The sequence below is a fragment of the Humulus lupulus genome, chromosome 2, assembly GCF_963169125.1.
Source record: "Humulus lupulus chromosome 2, drHumLupu1.1, whole genome shotgun sequence".
Lineage (NCBI taxonomy): Eukaryota > Viridiplantae > Streptophyta > Magnoliopsida > Rosales > Cannabaceae > Humulus > Humulus lupulus.
Genome location: NC_084794.1, coordinates 209,043,931 through 209,060,141, shown reverse-complemented (window position 1 = coordinate 209,060,141; position 16,211 = coordinate 209,043,931).

Genomic DNA, 16,211 nt, shown 5'->3' with positions numbered 1-16,211 from the left:
TGTGGATCAAGGAAAGAAACATTTCGTGAATTACCTCTCGCACCAAGTATGATGTGATGGATTTTCAGTGAAGGCTCTTGAATTGACCAATGCTCTAGTGGCCACGTAAATTCAACAAGTAGAGTGTATAGGAATGGTGTGGACAAGTCGTATTTGGATTGATCGAGGATGTTTTGGACTATTTCTGGTTAGAAACAAAGCACAAGTAACATTTTTGATGATACTACCGAGGCTGAGGAAGCGGGGATTACAAGTAAGGTTCTGAAAGGGATAAGTTCCGATTTTCCAGATGATATTCAAGGTCACCTTAGGGTAAGTGATGGGATCATGTATAACTTAATTAAGGTAGAAACAATAAGGAATTGGATAAATGGGGCGTTTTAGAGCTTAGAAGTATCGTGGAACACATCGACTTTTACTTGAAGAATCTTTGAGGATTGCCATACCCTTAACTGAAGTAACGTAAGAACCTAAAGTTTGTCTAAATGGATAGTCATGTATGAGAATTTCAGAAGTTGAATTAACGGTTAATTAGCACACCATGGTATTATAATATGCATGTGATGGGCTGATACAGGAGGACGGTATTGTGGACACTGACCTTGCTTAAAATGAAGAGTTAATAGTGTGGTGCGTCAAGGACTAGGTGTTGGGGTTTTCTGCCCTAATTAAAACTCAATTTCTTTGTAATATCATTTTATTATCAATAGAAGAATAGAAATCATTTTTGACTTGGTCAATCACTTCGTTCACATGTTTTATTTTCATGATTATTTGTTTAATATAAACGTCTATTAAATTCTAAGCATATAGCAAATCATATTTATAGTGACGTAATCACAGTGGAATATAAATATGATTATGTGTTCAAAATAAGTTAGTCCTAAGATTAGTCAATGTACAGGATTTACACTGACTTTCCAATCTACAATATAAATAACTTACACATTGTAGTGTTATGTTCTTTCCAGAACATTAGCAAAGTAGATAAAATCAGATGTATTTGTTACATCGGACTGGACCGATATTGACAGTAGATAGGATAAGTAAACATACCGTTATTATCTATTCTAATCATATCATATAGTTGACCATAGGTCAATTCAATCTCAACTCTGAGTGGTTAGTATTCTAACTGATTGTATTATTTGAGTTCTTTGACTTGTTCGTTACCAGCTTACCCTACAGACTAGCCCATACTTACATCTTGAGAACTCGGTAGTATAATTGAGTGAGAGTGTTAGTCATATATATGAACATCTATATCTTCTGATGAAGAAGTAAAACGATGGTTTCCTTTTAGTTTGGTTCAATGTGCTAAATGATAGAGATATCATTTCAGTAATTAATATTAGTTTACTGAAATATCATTTACAAGGAACTAAGTGTTTTAAGGATAAAATACAATGAGGGGTAAAACTTTATTTTAGTCCCATCTCATTGTAGACCGTCTATAGAGGATTGAGTGATAATTATGTTGTAACAATGGATAATTAATACAATATCTAATGCTTATAGAGCGTTCTATGAAGTCAATAGTGCAATTTTGAGTCTTTAGTGAAGTCACGAGGAATTAATAAGTTAGTAAATTTATTTGTTAAATTTATGATAACTTATTGGAGCTTGACTTCATAGGCCCATGACCCCCACTATACCTTGGATAAAATTATCTAGATAGTCTCAATTAATTTATTTAATTATCAATTAGAATTATCAAAGTTGACCAGGTCAATTTTGGATAATTTCATAGAGTTAAAATTTTTTGAGAAGAAAATAGATTTTAGGGCTGATTTATTAATTAAGAAAAATTGGTGTTTAAATTAATAAATAAGTTTAAATCAAGGTTCAATTTATAAATGATTAATTTTATAAATGATTTAAATATTTATTTAATTAATTAATAAATAGAGAATAATGCATGCATTAATTTTAAGTCCAACGGGCTTATAATTAAATGAGAAATTCACGAGCCTAAATCCCATGTTAATTTCGACCTAATGAATGATAGTATCTATTATTTTATTTATTTTTTAAAATTAAATAAATGACCTAATTGAGTCTATAAAAGGAATGCTAAGTGAGAGTTGAAATCAGACGATCTGACATATGATCAAAACATCTAGTTTTGATGCTCTAAGTTTTTAGACTCTCTCTATAGCATAAGTCTTTTTCTAAGCCTCAATATTCTTTTCTCTTATTCTTCTCTTTGTATCTATCTCATGTGTTGATAATTTCCCACTCTAGTCTAGGTGATCCTAGGAATACTTTGGAAGACTGTGATGAAATTAGAAGATCGGTTCAGTTTCTTGGTGATACTCTGCGACAGAAAGGATTCAATGGTTAGAGAAACTGAAGTAAGAACTAATACATTTCCCTGTGTATAATGTAAGTGTTCATATCATTATTTCTATTTAAATTTAATTATAGCAACATGTTCTAGGTTGTCTTATATTAATTTGTTTAATATAAGATTTATATGAAAAAAAAGATCATGTATATGTTTTCTCAACAACTGGCCTTAGAGCCTTTGGTAATCTTTATTTTCATGCATGAACAGGGTAAAAAATTAAATTATTTGATATGTTGAGTAATTGGATGAATTTCATATTTTTTATGAAGCATATTGATTTTTATGTGATTATTAGCAAATTTGGGTTATTTTGTTGTTTTTTCTATGCAATTAATTTTTATAAATGATTTATTTGGTGTAAAACATTGTAAAAATTATTTAGAAAACATTTTGGGTTGAAAAATTATACAATTTTTTTGAAAATTTTTGGTTGTTGTGCGCACCCACGCGCACACACTTGCATAAATTCTACAAAATCAATTGTGGTATTTTTGCAAATGAAATAAATTGTGGTATTTTTGCATAAATTTATAGTCTTGCTCATACAGCAATATGATTAGGCTCATCCAATTATAACATGTATGTTTGCTATATATGTGGTATTTTTGCAATTGGGCTTAAATGCATATAGCTGCTCAAATGTTTGCTTAATATATGGATTTCGTTGAATAAAACATTTATAAAAGGATAGGTTTTATTTGGGCCCATTAGAAATGTAAAGTTTAAATTCCTCTCTTGTGGGTGGTTCCACTTGTGAAGGCTCATTCGCTTTGCATGACTATAGTGAGCTTAATCAATTAATAACAATTAATAAAACGAAGATTTAAATTCCCGTCTTTTGGACCTTGTATGGAAGTATGGTGGCCTTAGTAGTGAGAGCGGCATACTGGACCCAACCCTCCTCCATACAAGCCCAATTGTTAAGGCTCATTTTCCTTAGTTGGACTTAATTGTATAGATTCATTATAATAGTTAAACCTAAATATTGATTAGCAATAAATTAATTCTAATTTAATTGAATTTGTTTCAAAGTGACACTTCAGAATTAATAGAAAATTATAAGAATTTGGTTTTAAGAATTTAATTTTACAATTTTTTGGAGAACCATAGTCATTAATTTTCAAAAATTAATTATAAAAATACTATTTTTTAATTAAATAATGAGCTTATTTTTCAATTATATTCGATCTCCACCGTTTGTTTAACAATGTCAATAACTTAATGGGGCATCGAGATGCTTTGATTCGCACCCCTAAGGAAGGTGTTCATTAGTTATTTTGACAAGGTTAGATTTCAAAAGATAGATAATTATAGGTCAAATTCTACTAAACTCACCCCTACGGTGACTACTAGGACTAAATCTATGATTATCAAAACTGTGGGTCTAGCTCATAAAATAAGAGATTTTGTTTTCTTATTTTGATCGAATAGTAGGTCGTTAATAATTGTGTCCATTATTAAATGAGATTACAACTCTATTTAACTAATCATATTTTTTTACTCTCGCGAACCGAGACAACGATATCATAGAATAGTTAAAAACCTAAAGAAATAGAGATGTGATTATTTTAGTATTTTTTCCATATCTTACATATTTATGGTATATGTTGTGTTATTTCTTGAAATTAAAGTGAATATAAGTTTTATTGAGAAAATGTGATTGATTTCTATATTATTGATAATATGTAGTATTATAATGGGTGTGTCTACTCCCATCCTTTCTCAACTTTCTATGAAAAAACTCACTGGAGAAAACTTCCTTAAGTGGAAGAAAAATATCAACATAGTGTTGATTGGTGACAACGCCAAGTTCGTCATGACTGAGGAATCCCCAGAAGTTCCAGCTGAAGGAGCTATTAAATCTGAAAAAGACAAATATGAGCGTTGACAGGCGGCCAATAACAAGGCATGGTACTATATGTTTACTAGTATGATCGAAACTCTCAAGACAAAGATGGAGAATGTCGAGATAGCCAACAAAATCATGGATCAACTCCAAGACATGTTCAGTGCAAAGTCTGTGCAGACTCGTTTTGAGGACACCAAGAAATATGCCAATGCTCGGATGGCACCGTCTCAACATGTTCGCAATCATCTAATGAAAATGACCAACTACTTTCAGGAAGCTGAACTGCACGAAACAATAATAGATGAGGAGACTCAAGTCGGCTTAATCCTCAACAATCTCTCTCCACCTTTCCTACCGTTCACCACCAACTATCTGATGAATAAAATCCACTATGGTCTGACGCAGCTCATGAACGAGCTTCAGACTTTTGAGTCTATCATGAGTGGACCAAGTGAGGGAGCAGAAAAGAAGACTACTGTTGCTGCAGCTAATCCAGCTAAGGTTGAAGCTAGCCTAGCTTCATCTTCAAAAGCTGGAAACAAGACGAAAGATGGACAAAACCCCAACCCTAGGTCTGCAAAGGCTGAAAAGACGAGTGCACAACCAAGTGCACAGACACCTAAGGGAAAGAAAAAGAAAAACAAGTAAGGTAAAGGTAAGGGTAAAGGCTTTCACTGCAATGAGAAGGGGCATTGGAAACAAGATTGCCCAAAGTTTCTAGTAGCGAAAAACAAAGGTAATGATTGTAGTTCATTTATCTTAGAATCATGTGTTTTAGAGAATGATAAATTCGTCTGGATTATTGATTCTTGATCTAGTAACCATGTTTGTAACTCCTTACAACTTCTTGAATTGTGGGAGGAAGTGGATGAAGGCGGATTAAAGCTTAGAGTTAGGAACGGAGCGTTTGTTATGGTCCAAGCTAGAGGAAGAGCTCACCAGATGTTCGGAAATAAAAATTTGATTTTGAAAGATGTATTTTTTGTCCCAGATTTTAGTAGAAATTTAATTTCAGTTTCCATGTTGCAATTAGAACGATTTGTTATAACTTTCACAAGTTCTAATATATCTATTTCATTCAATGGATCACAATTGTATATTGCATGTTTGGAAAACGGGCTTTATATTCTGCGAGCTAACGAACCCCTCGAGCATTGATTTGTTTAAAGTAGCTAAACCTAGGACCAATAAACATCAAAAGACCGATAATGATAACATGACATATTTATGGCACTTGATACTAGTTCACATTGGCTATGATAGAATACAAATACTTACAAAGGACTGGCCTTTGAGGCAACTCATCTTAGGTGAATTACCTCTCTGTGAATCTTGTCTAGAAGGCAAACTGACCAAGCATCCATTCTCTGCAAAGGGTGATGGGGCAAAGAACCAATTGGACTTGTTCATTCAGATGTTTGTGGACCTTTGAATGTACAAGCCAGGGGTGGTTTTGAGTATTTTGTCACTTTCATTGACAATAACTCTAGATACTCATGTCTTTACCTAATGCGTAGGAAATCAGAAACATTTTCAAAGTCTAAGGAATTCCTAGCTATGGCTCATAACCAATTAGGTAAAATGTTAAAGATCTTGCGATCTGATAGGGTGGAGAATATTTGGATATGCAGTTCCAAGATCATTTAACTGAACTTGGGATTTTATCACAACTTACTGCCCCGGGTACACCGCAACAAAAATAGTGTAGCGGAACACCGGAACAAAACTTTATTAGAAATGGTTAGATGCATGCTTAGTTACTAAACTCTGCCAACTTCATTCTGGGGACATGCAATTGAAACTGCAATGAAATTCTAAATGTTTTACAGTCCAAATCAATCCCCAAAACAACTTTAGAATGCTGGAATGGTCGTGAACCTAGTTTATGTCATTCTAGAATCTGGAGGTGTCCCGCCAACGTCTTGAGGAAAAAGGAAGGAAAGATAGAACCGCGAATCGAATTTTGCATGTTTGTTGGCTATCCTAAAGGCACTCGGGGTGGACTTTTCTATAGTCATTCATAAAAGAAAGTGTTTACTTCAACGAATGCTACTTTTATGAAAAATGACTATGTCCAAAAATTCAAACCGTGCAGCAAAGTAGTTTTAGAGGAGATGGATGGAGAATTTAATCCAACCAATGTTCCATCACCATCATTGTAAGTTGATGATGAAATTCCCACTTTTCATGTCCAACCAACACAAGTCGATTTAAATGAAGAAAGTACCACTGTTCCTGAGCAAACAGTCACAGAGCCTTGTCGTAGTGTGAGGGTTTCTAGGAGTCCGGTTCGCTATGGTTTGGATGGTGAAGCCAATATGGTTGTTGGTGACATTCGTGATGTTATTCTGTTGTCTTTCAAATGGGAAATGGCTCGAAGCCATGAAACAGGAAATGTAGTCCATATACTCAAATTTCGTTTGGAATCTTGTTGAAGCACCTAGTGACTTTAGGGCCATTGGGTGCAAGTGGATCTACAAGAAGAAACAAGGTGTTGATGGTAAGATCGAAACTTATAATGCTTGATTAATGGCAAAGGGTTATACACAGAGAGAAGGCGTGGACTATGAGGAAACTTTTAGTCCGGTAGCCATGCTCAAGTCCATCCACATCCTCCTATACATAGCAGCCGCTCTCGACTATGAGATCCTGAAAATGGACGTCAAGACATATTTTCTTAATGGGAAGCTTGACGAAGTCATTTATATGGATCAACCAGAAGGATTTAAAGTAGCAGGACAATAAGGAAAAGTTTGCAAGTTGAATAGGTCCATTTATGGACTTAAGCAAGCTTTCCAGATGAAGGATTTGGGTGAAATAAGTTATGTTCTAGGTATCCAGATCATTAGGGATAGAAAGAAAAAACTCATAGCTCTATCTCAAGCAGCTTACATTGATAAAGTGCTTGAACAATTTTCAATAACAAATTTCAAGAAATGACATCTACCGTCATGCCATGGAATTCATCTTTAAAAGAAGCAGTCTCCCCAGACTCCTGAAGAGGAAGATTCAATGAGAAAAGTTCTTTATGCATATGCAGTTCGAAGTCTGATGTAAGTTATGTTGTGTACTAGACCAAATATTTGCTATGCAGTGGGAGTAGTGAGTAGGTATCAGTCAAACCCACGACCCGAACATTGGATAGTAGTTAAGCATATTCTAATGTATTTAAGGCAGACTAGGGATTATATGTTAGTATACAAGGGTGGTGTTTTGAGCCCTGTTGGCTACACTGATTCCAATTTTTAGACTGATGTCAATGATAGGAAGTTTACTTCTGGAATGGTGTTTACTCTTGGGGGTGGAACAGTGATATGAAGAAGCATAAAGCAGTCTGCGATCTCGGATTCCACCATGGAGTGGCCCCTTTATACATGGTGGTCCCTCAGGACAAAATAGTACGTGAGTACACTGTTAGGGTAGTAGCACAAGTGGTAGTGGTGTTGGAAGAGTGGTGGTCTACTCTAGTATGTGTCAGGGGTCTGCAAAAGTACTCCTGCCTTTGTATCATATTATGCCTCCACTACTTGTCAGGTATGGACCTAATGAGCGTGCTGAGGGAGTCCTTACCATGTACCATTCTTGTACTGCCACTACCTATCTGGTGGGGACACCGTGTCCGTACTCTGACTCCTCTAGGTTTGTAGGTACATTTCATACTTGTGTGTGTACCCTGCACCTAGTGGATGTTTTCAATTTCTGAAGGTGTGCATGTTGATCTAGCCCTTTTATGTCTATCTAAGCATTAGATTGCTTATTGACGGGAAAGGATACATATGTGAGGTAAACTTTGCTAGTTGGATTAAAGGGGTAAGGTGTGAGAGGTCATGCGGGGTGCCCAAGCGCGAGGCCAACCTACGGGCGAGCATGGGTCCGAAGCTGTCTCAGAAGGTCTTAGACACGAGGCTATGGTGAGGCCATCTCTTGTGAGGCCCCTAAGGGCGTGGCTGGTGCGCAAGATGTCTTGGGGTGTCTTGAGGGCCGTGAGATACCCATCTCCTAGTGGTGTTGCGAGGCTAGGCGTGCGGGTTCATGGTTGTGTCACGAGGCCAGGCACAGTCCCAGGCATGCGCAGGTGCGAGGCCCTGATGTGCGAGTGCCCCTGGTGGGGTCGCGAGGCGTGTGCAGTCCCGGGCATGCGCGGGTGCGAGGCCCTGATGCACGGGTGCCCCTGGTGGTGTTGCGAGGCGTGTGCGGTCCCTGGCATACACGGGTGCGAGGTCATGGGAGTCGCGGGACCATGGTGGTGCGAGGCCATGGGAACTGCGAGACCATGGTGGTGCGAGGCAATGGGAGTCATGAGACCATGGTGGTGTGAAGCACCTTGCGGGCCGCGGTACCATGGTGGTGCGAGGCCATGGGAGCGGCGAGAAAATGGTGGTGCGAGACACCTTGGGGGCTGAAGGACCATGGAGGTTCGAGGCCATGGGAGCCACAAGACCATGGTGGTGCGAGGCACCTTTGGGACCGCGGGGCCATGGTGGTGCGAGGCCATGGGAGCCGCGAGACCATGGTGGTGCGAGGCACCTTGGGGGCCACAGAACCATGGTGGTGCTAGGCCATGGGAGCTGTGAGTCCATGGTGGTACGAGGCCATGGGAACCACGAGACCATGGTGGTGTGAGGCACCTTGGGGTCTGTGAGATGATGGTGGCGCGAGACCCTTCCAGGCGCAAGGCTCCCCAGGCGGGAGACGCCTCCTGGCCGAGGCATCAACGTGCGTGAAACCCTCCTGGCAGTGCACGAGGCCCTGATGCGTGGGTGCCCCTGGTGGTGTCGTGAGGCGTGTACGGTCCCTGGCATGTGCGGGTAAGAGGTCATGGGAGTCGCAGGACCATGGTGGTGCGAGGCCATGGGAACCGCGAGACTATGGTGGTGCGAGGCCATGGGAGTCACGAGACCATGGTGGTGCGAGGCCATGGGAGTCACGAGACCATGGTGGTGTGAGGCACCTTGGGGGCCAATGGACCATGTGTGTGCGAGGCCATGGGAGTCACGAGACCATGGTGGTTCAAGGCACATTGGGGGCCGCGGGACCATGGTGGTGCGAGGCCATGGGAGTCGCGAGACCATGGTGGTGCGAGGCCATGGGAGTAACAAGACCATGGTGGTGCGAGGCACCTTGGGGGTCGCGGGACCATGGTGGTGCGAAGCCATTGGAGCCGTGGGACCATGGTGGTGTGAGGCACCTTGGGGGCTGCGGGTGTAATTCCCTGGTTACCCAAGAACAGTTACTGTGATCAGTGAACCAGAAATTTGACCCGCTACCCGAGTCCTTTGGTTAAAAACGTGCATCTAAGTGTTATTAACATGCTAAGGTGGAAACCAATAAAAAGGTAAGGATTTATTTTATTAAATACATAAAACTGTTCATGGGCCCATAAAAACATTTACAAGTTATTTACATCTCAAAATGGTCATTATTGTTCCAAATTTACAAACCCACCGACCTAAGCGGAAAAAATAGGGTAAACCCCCTAGTTCCTCTGAGAATGCCTTGGCCGTGGTGGTCAAGCGGCCGCATATGTACACATCACCACCTAAGCTCTCCACTCAAGGCTGGGTGAGCTTTTCTTTCCCTTTACCTGCACCACATAGCACCCATGAGCAAAGGCCCAGCAAGAAAACACACTACAACATGATATAATATCAACAATGATCATAATAATCATTCAGGATTATCAGTCCAAAACAGATAAGTGACAGTCACAAAAGTCACCCGGATGGGGACAGCTCCCTTTATCCATGTGACGATAGGGTCACCGGGGCTTAATAGATAAGTGAACCTTTCACTAGCTTAACCAAGATAGGTGCATGATGACTAGTCACCAACATAACCTTCCTCATGACTCTAGAGTCATAACTATGGAACTCTGTTCCCTAGCCATGTGACAAGCAGCCACCTAGGCCTTAGGTCCTGGCTCTGAGTAACTAGTCTTAGACTAGTCAAGCGCTAATAAGATTAATCGACCTTAGGGTCAGTCCAGCATTAATGCCTTAGATTCATTCAACGTTGATATCGATTAGATTTAATCTTCATTCGGCCCTGCGTTCAGGACGCTTATGCCGTTTCTGACTCTTAGGTTAGTGTCCCTGACTAGTCAGTGTCATATACAAGTAAACAATATTCACTAGCATTTAATATGCAATCAATGTCCACATTTATCAACCAAAATGCCTCAACAACAATCATGCATGTCACATACACAGGGTGCAGTTTTCTTACCTCAGGTTCGAGCGAGAAATATAATAAGAACGACTCCTGAGAACGATCAACCTTTTAGTTCCTTAGTGGTTACCTAATCACAACAAATTATAACCTTCATTAATGAAAATCAACATGGAAAGGGTCTTAACCTAAGCACCACTCTCAAGACCTCGAAACATGCCCACACGGTGAGTAGATTCGATCTCGTGCCTTAAGGATTGAAACCCCAAGCCAAAAACCCTTAAAAACACTCAAAACGAGACTTTGAAGGAACAGAGCAGCGCTACAGCGCTGCTCCCTAGCACCCCAGCGCAATTCTCAGAACCCCAAAAACACCCAAATGCCTCCTGTGTAGCATTGTAGCGCCCTAGGGTGGGCGCTATAGCGCTACCTCAAGACCAAGTACCCCCTGAAACCTCCTTCTTCAACTCCTTCGATTCTAACTTTATTCTAGTGCTTCCAAATCCCATTTTTGATGCCAAATGAACCCAAAAACCATCCAAACATACCCCAAACATCATAACCATAAGAACCCTAGGCAAAACTCCCAGCAAGACCAAGTATTCAACCAAGAAATCATTCAAGAAAACCAGAACCAAAACAGGGCAAACCAGAGAATTCAATGGCTAGAAACTTACCCAAAGCTCAGCTTATGATGCTCCTCAATGGAGGAACACTCTCCCAAACTTCCAAGGCTTACTTCCCAAGCTTGAATCCTAAAGAATGGTTAAAAAAATCATGAAGAAAATGAAGGAAAGGATGGTACGGGAAGGCTCTTGGAGAAGTTCTGTTTTTTCTACCTCTTTCACAGCTCAAAAATGGTTTATATCTATCCTAGGGGTGAAAAGACCAAAATACCCCTAGGTCAAATAAGGTTTTCCAAAGGCTCCCAAGGACAAAATTGGTATTCCCCACCTATCTTGTTAATCATAATTAATGCTCTCCAATTCCCGCTATTCTCAATAATCTCAAACACCAATAATTCACATCTCGTTACTCTTTAATTCCCGGTAACGCTCTAATCATTAAAATCACCTCGAGACTCATCCCGAGCCCCGAAATTAAACCTATTATGACTAGACCGCTAATCAATAATTCATGATCGTCTCATGCCGAATAGCTCGAACAAACCCACATTATAATGTGGTCTCAACAGTTTATCACCGACATACATACAAATATACAATTATACCCTCAACGAGCCAAATTACCATCACACCTCTGTTATTAAAATGTGGACCCACATGCATGCATTTAACATCATATTATAATATAATTCAGATATACATGGAGATTATCAACTAATGGCATAATTAAGCAAGTATGGCCCTCCCGGCCTACTAATCCCACCATTAAACCACATCCGAGAATTCGGGGCATTACAACTATCCCCTCACAGAAATTTCGTCCTCAAAATTTACCTGAACAGCTCGGGATACTGACTCTGCATATCTGACTTCAGCTCCCAGGTCGCTTCCTCGACCTTGCTGTTCCTCCACAATACCTTAACCAAACGTATTGTCTTATTCCTGAGGACCTTGTCCTTTCTGTCAAGTATCTGAACGGGTTGCTCCTCAAAGGAGAGATCTGGCTCAAGCTCCAGATCTTCATAACTCAAAATATGATTCACATCAGATACATACCTCCAAAGAGCTGAGACATGAAATACATTATGCACGGCTCACAACGCCGGAGGCAAGGCCAATCTATAAGCCACTTTACCAACCCTCTCTAGGATCTCAAATGGACCTACAAACCTGGGCTCAGCTTGCCTTTCTTCCCAAACCTTCTCACTCCTTTCCATGGCGAGACTTTAAGGAAGACATAGTCTCCCACTTGGAACTCCACATTCCTGCGCTTGGGATCTGCATAGCTCCTCTGTCTACTCTGAGAAGTAAGCATCCGAGCTCTAATCTTCTCAATAGCCTCGCTAGTCCTCTAAACTGCCTTAGGACCTAAGTATCTCCTTTCACCTGTCTCATCCCAATGAATGGGAGATCTACACTTCCTACCATACAGCATCTCATAAGGTGCAACTCCAATGGTAGAATGATAACTGTTGTTGTAGGAGAACTCTATCAAAGGCAGATACTTACTCCAAGATCCACCGAAGTCCAGCACACATGCCCGTAGCATGTCTTCCAAAATCTGGATCGTCCTCTCAGATTGCCCATCTGTCTGAGGATGATAAGCAGTACTGAACTTCAGTTGTGTCCCCATGACCTTCTGCAAACTTCCCCAGAACTTGGAAGTAAAAGTAGGGTCCCGATCTGACACGATCAACCTAGGTGCTCCATGGAGGTGCACGATCTCTCTCACATAGAGATCTGCATATTGATCAACTGTATAGGTAGTCCTCACTGGCAGAAAGTGAGTTGATTTGGTGTAGCGATCTACTATCACCCAAATAGAATCATGTTGACCAACAGTCCTGGGTAAGCCCTCCACGAAATCCATCGTGATGTCTTCCCACTTCCACTCTGGGATATCCAGAGGCTGCAATAACCCTGCTGGCCTCTGATGCTCAGCCTTGACCTGTTGACATGTCAAGCACTTAGCCACATACTCTACTACATCTCTCTTCATTCCTAGCCACCAATACAACGATCTCACATCTTGATACATCTCCGTGGTGCCTGGATGCAAAGAGTAAGGTGTAGTATGAGATTCATCTAGAATCTCTCGCCACAAAGCGGTGTCTAGCGGAACACATATCCGCCCCTTGTACCTCAACAAGCCTAACTCAGACACTGTATAATCTCTGGATGCTCCAGCCAAAACATCCTCTCTGATCTTGATCAGCTGTGGATCACTCAGCTGACCCTCCTTAATCCTCTCTAACAGCGTAGACTGTAGCGTAATATTAGCCAACTGCCCCAGCAGCAACTCTATACCAGCTCTAGTCATATCATCAGCTAACTCCCTGGCTATAAGCCTCATACCATGAATCTGTCCTGGACCCTTCCGGCTTAAAGCATCAGCTACCACGTTGGCCTTTCCTGGATGATACAAAATCTCACAATCATAATCTTTTACTAACTCTAGCCAATGCCTTTGCCTCATATTCAAATCTTTCTGGGTGAAGAAGTATTTCAGGTTCTTGTGGTCTGTATAGATCTCACACTTTTCTCCATAAAGATAATGCCTCCATATCTTCAAAGCAAAAACCACATCTGCTAACTCTATATCATGAGTGGGATATCTCTTTTCATACTCCTTCAACTGACGAGAAGCATAAGAAATTACCTTCTCTGACTGCATTAGAACACAGCCCAAACCTTGATGAGAAGCATCACAGTAAATCACAAACTTCTCCTGATCTGTTGGAAGACTCAGAATTGGAGCTGTAATCAATCTCTGCTTCAGTTCCTGGAAGTTGTTCTCACATTTATCTGGCCACACAAATTTCTGACTCTTGCGTGTCAGCTCAGTCAATGCACTAGCAATCTTTGAGAACCCTTCCACGAAACGTCTATAATAACCTGCCAATCCAAGGAGACTTCTATTCTCAGAAGCATTCTTTGGCCTTGGCCAATCTCTGACCGCTTCAATCTTCATTAGATCTACTTTAATCCCCTCCTTACTGACAATATGCCCAAGAAAGGATACCTGAGACAATCAGAACTCACACTTCTTGAACTTTGCAAATAGTCTGTGTTCCCTCAGTCTCTGTAGAACCAACCTTAGATGCTGCTCATGCTCTGACTCAGTCTGACAATACAGCAGAATATCATCGATGAAGACGATCACAAACTGGTCCAAATAATCCTTGAAGACTTGGTTCATCAGATCCATAAAAGTAGCAGGGGCATTAGTCAATCCAAATGACATAACTAAGAACTAATAATGCTCATACCTGGTACAAAAAGCAGTCTTCGGTATTTCTCCCTCCTTGACCCTTAACTGATGATAACCAGAACGAAGGTCAATCTTTGAGAATACATTCTTACTTTGCAACTGATCAAACGGATCATCTATCCTTGGCAAAGGATACTTGTTCTTAATCGTTAGCTTATTCAGTTCTCTGTAATCAATACACATTCTCAGAGAACCATCCTTTTTCTTTACAAACAGAACTGGTGCACCCCAAGGTGATAAACTAGGTCTGATAAAACCCAAATCTAACAGTTCTTGCAACTGTACTTTTAATTCTTTTAACTCAGCTGGGGCCATTCTGTAAGGGGCTCTAGACACTGGCTCCGTCCCTGGTGCCATTTCTACCACGAACTCAATTTCTCTGTGCGGTGGCAACCTTGGCAAATCTTCTGGAAATACATCCAGGAATTCACAAAAAGTCTGGTCTCTTTTGATCTCACTGGCACGACCTGAGTGGTATCAACCACACTGGCTAAGAACCCAACCCTAGCCCTCAATGCATAATTCATAGGTATGCGAGGTCCATGCACAGCACCAACAAACACAAAAGGATCCTCACCTTCAAGCTCAAAGGTGACCATCTTCCTTCTGCAATCAATGGTTGCCCCATACTTTGCTAACCAGTCCATACCCAATATCATGTCAAAGTCAGTCATAACCAACTCTATCAAATCCACTGACAACTCTCTACCCTCCACTGTCACTGGCAAAGATCTGACCCATCTCCTGGATACCACTAACTCACCCGTGGGTAACAAAGTTCCAAACCCCATAGCATAAAAATCACAGGGTCTACACAATCTATCAATAATACTACCAGCAACAAAAGAGTGTGTAGCACCAAAATCAATCAATAAATTATAAGGGGTTCCAGTACTAAGAAGCTGACCTGTAACAACTGAGGGAGAAGCCTCAGCTTCTGCTTAAGTCAATGCGAACAATCGAGTTGGGGCCGAGCTGTCCGCTTTCCTGGGTTCTTCTTTTCTTGCCTTAGGGCAATCCTTTTTAAGATGGCCCACTGCTCCACATGAGAAGCAGGCCCTTTCCCTACACTCTCCCAAATGATGCCTCTTGCATCTAGGGCACTCAGGATAAGACTTCCATGCTTCACTACCACCTGGACGACCCATAGAAATACCACGGGCCGCCTATCAGGACCTGGAACTGGGAAGGTGTCAGGAACCTTCCTCTTCTGCTCACTGGGGCCTACACCCCTACCAGAACCCACAAATGGAGGACCTGTCCTCCTGAAATCCTTCTTGGCTGCACTGTCACGCCAAATCCTGTTCTCTGCACTCTCAGCTGTGAGTGCCTTCTCAACCACCTATGCATAGGTAGTAACCCCAGCCACAGTGGTGATACGTACAACACGAGCTAATCTGGGCTGAAGCCCCTGCAAAAACTTCTCTCTTCTGGTCCCATCAATGGGCACCAGCTCCATGGCAAACTTTGCCAAACGATCAAATTTCAAGGCATACTCAGTGACTGACAAATTTCCCTGAAATAGCCTAATGAATTCCTCAGCTTTAGCCGCCCTGATAGCATCATTATAGTATTTCTCATTAAACAGAGTTTGAAACTCTTCCCAGCTCAGGGCATTAACATTCTTGGTCTGGGTAATCACTTCCCACCAAATCCGGGCATCCTCCCGAAACATATAAGTGGCACAGGCCACCCTCTCATTACAGGATACCCTCATGAAATCAAGGATAGTGGTAATCATACTCATCCATTATTTTGCCTTGGCAGGATCTGCACTGCCCTCAAATACCGGAGGTTTCTACTTCTTGAACCTTTCATAGAGAGGCTCCCATTTATTTCCAACCTCGGGCAGCTGCTCAGCTGCTGGCACCGACACAGGAGGTGCCTCTGGTACACTATCCACTGCAGGCACTTGCTGCTGTCTCAGGAGACGAAGCTCCTCTCCCT